A 3,242-nucleotide genomic window follows, 5' to 3' on the forward strand; every position below is an offset into this window, starting at 1 on the left:
GCAAGCCGGGCCCGGGGGCTTCTGCCCCCCCACCCCCGGCAAAGGCCTGGACAACCTACCACAGACGTGCCCGGTTCAGCCTGCACGACGTTCGTGAAGAACCCAAACTAGCTGCCCACGTACTAAGTCCCGGTTTTCAGGAGCAAAGCAGGCTCTCTGCCTCTCCTGAGAAAAGAGAAGGCTGGCTGCGGCCAGCCAGAGGCTCCCGTCCCCGCACACTCACGTCCCCGTGCCATCCCCTCCCCACGTGGAGCAGGACGCATCTGTGTCACCAACAGGACATTAGCCAATGACCAAGGGTGCCTCCTGAGCCTGGGTCCTAACAGCCACCACAGCTCCTGCCTTGCTGTCCGCCACACTAAGGCACTGTCCCGTCACAGACTNGGAAACCAACAACAGACTCGCCACTCACAGCTGCAACATTCCAACCAAGTGTGCTTCCCGCCCAGGAAGTGGGGGTGACAGCAGCACCCCACCCGCCTGGCCAGGTCACTGAGATTAAGCCAGTGCACACACGCCCACTGAAAGCTACTACTACCTCCATGGGCACCAGCTCTGCAAGTCTCCCTCCCCCTTCAGCCCCCCTTCCCGTCCACCTAGGAGAAGCCCACACGGCCAGGTGTCAGCTCACAATTGGACAGCCCAGCACGCGGGGAACCGCGGGAGCTGACAGCAGGCTGTCCCTACTCGGACGCACCCGCAGTGCACCCGTTCTGCGTGAGCGTGGTCCCCCAGCCGCCCATGACCTATTTGAGAGCGGGGACCGAGCCTTCTATTTGTGGGCGAACACTATCCCAGCCGCCCGAAGGCCGACACGATTTGCAGCCTGTGGCATACCAGAAAGTCACCTGGCACAGAGAGCGTGCGGTTGAAAGCGGGTGTCCTCCCCTGATGACCGGGTCCAGCGCCCGTGGCGCATCTCCCGGGGTCTCTCACACGCGCACAGGCTGGGCTGTCCCCAGGAGTCTACATCCGGGGGGCCCCTGAGGTCCACGCAGACGTGTGGGGAGTCCTCAGGCGAGGTCAGCCGGGATCCGTCACAAGAGCCAACCAGCTCATGGCCCTGGGAGTCGTCAGAAGGAGAATACGGGACCCCGCCAGGACCCTGCGAGACCCCACGCCAGCCAGCCCCGGTCTGGGCTCGCGGAGAGGTGGCCAGGCTGGAGAAGCCCCCGCCCCGCCCTCCACCCTTGGGAGCGACCCAGGATGATGTGTCCCTTGCTCTCTCTGTACGTGTGGGCGACACACAAAACACTAGGGGGTGCTGAGGATTCAAGTTCAAGGGTGCAGTGTTTCAAGCAATTAGAATGCTCACAAGTTAATGAAAAGGTGAGACAGGATGAAAGTCCAAATTACGCGTGTTTGGAGAGCAGAGAAAAGGAGAAAATATTCAAAGACAAGGATCAAAGAGAAGGAAGCACCTGAGATGAATCTTAAAGCCCAGAATTGCAGGGCCAGGCCTCCAGAAGGGAGAGAAGCAGCAGCCGGCTTAGCCAGCAGGAGCGGAACAGGACACAGAGACAGACGCCAAGCTCTAAACCACCCCCAGGCCCAGAGAGGGACCGTCCTGGGGCCAGCTCATGGCCACCACGTGGAGAGACAGACCCAGCATCACAGACCTTTAGGTTTTCAAAAGAAGATGGAAATACGGCTTCTCCCGTGCAGTCACCCAGTGTGTGAACTGCCCAAGCCAAGTCCTAAGTCCGCAGCTCCCCTCTGGCCCCGGGCCCCCGGCCCACCAGCACGGAGCAGGCAGACTGGGAGGCGCCAGTGCCCGGTGGTGTCTGCACAGCAACCCGCAGGCCAGGTGCAGGTGACCACCGGGCCTGACCACCTCCCGTCACCCTCGTACCACCCACTGACACGGGCCATCCCAGCATGCCTGTTTCACAGACGGGGAGAGTGAGGCCTGGGAAGAGCCGGTGACTTCCTCCCGATCACACTGCTAGTAAAGCAGCGGAGGCAGTTCAAAATCCCAGTCGTCAGGTTGGATGGGTCTCACCCACATCACAACCCACGTGCGATCGTTTCCCCAAGCGGCAGGGCTAGCTCCGCCCAGGGCAGAATACATCACTGCTGGCAGAGGAGCCGGAGACGGAATCGAGGCGAAGAATGTTCCACTCCTGGCTCTTCTCGGGAGTCACGTCCATTCGCCCCCCCACCCAACACACGTTCATCTACCGACTACGACCTGAAGGGACCCACGTAATAAAATAATAAAGTAATAAAGCCACGTCTGTCTCCAAAGTGCTCAGCGTCTAGCGAGCAGGAGAGAGGGAGAGGGACAGAGCGGGGTCCGCCTAAGGACGGGGCTCAGCGGGAGCTCTGACACCTGGCGAGCTGTGGAGGGCTTGGACGCTGCCAGGGGCACTGTGTGCAAGTCCACGGTCAACAAGGCGCCACTGTGAGCTCGGAGCCAAGGAGCGGCAAAGTCAGACCTGTGCCCCGGCAAAGCAGGCAGGGTGCACCGAAGGGAGGAGGAAGAGCAGGAAAACCAGCCCACGCTCAGGGTGGAGGGAACGAGGGGCCCAGGAAAAGGGCGGGGGAAGCGTTGGGAAGCAGGGCCTCCCCTAGGCAAGGCAGAGAACAAGTCTCTGTTTCCGTGGCGATGACGGACAACACTGACGGGATGCCACCAGCAGAAGCACAGGGGCCCAAAAGCCACCTCAGGGCCCAGACGGGGAGGAAAACGGCCCAGAGGAGTTGAAGACCCCCGGAGGCGGGCAGGGTCCTGCAGGAAGTCAGACGCNAGTGCTTCTCACCCAGGAAAAGGGCCTCCTCAGCCCAGCTCACACCCAGCCCGGTGGCTCCTGAAAGCCAGGATGGCGGCTGGGTGGCGGGCCTGGGACCAGCTTCTGCTGGGGGCTGGGAGTGTCACCAGGCGGGGAAGGAGTTCCGCCCCAATCCCTGAGGCTCCTACCTGACCCTCTTTCTCCCGGGTGCCTGAACCCCACACCTGGCCCTGTAGTNNNNCCCCACACACACACACAGGAGAAGAACCACAAGTCAGAAAGACCCCACATCTGGAAGGAAGCCCCCGCCAGGCCAGGGTGCAACACCCCAGGGAGCACCTCGCCTCACGAGGAGGAAGACTAGCAAGGGAGCCCTCAGGACCCACAAGTTCCAAGGCCGAGAGCTGGGGGACCCTCCCAGGGACGCAGATGCCACAGTCAGGAGTCCCCCCCAGAAGGGGCCCCCACTTCCAGTGGCTCCTCCAAGCCCCCGAAGGAGGAAACTGGGAA

The 3,242-nt window shown here is 62.0% G+C and overlaps 1 protein-coding gene across 1 annotated transcript in view; it reads right to left on the reverse strand.

Moving 5' to 3' along the window:
• The window catches only part of AACS (acetoacetyl-CoA synthetase), a 47,370-nt gene that overhangs the window by 43,869 nt on the left and 259 nt on the right, over positions 1-3,242 (reverse strand).

This window comes from Crocuta crocuta, unplaced genomic scaffold, assembly GCF_008692635.1.
Source record: "Crocuta crocuta isolate KB4526 unplaced genomic scaffold, BGI_CrCroc_1.0 scaffold29, whole genome shotgun sequence".
NCBI lineage: Eukaryota > Metazoa > Chordata > Mammalia > Carnivora > Hyaenidae > Crocuta > Crocuta crocuta.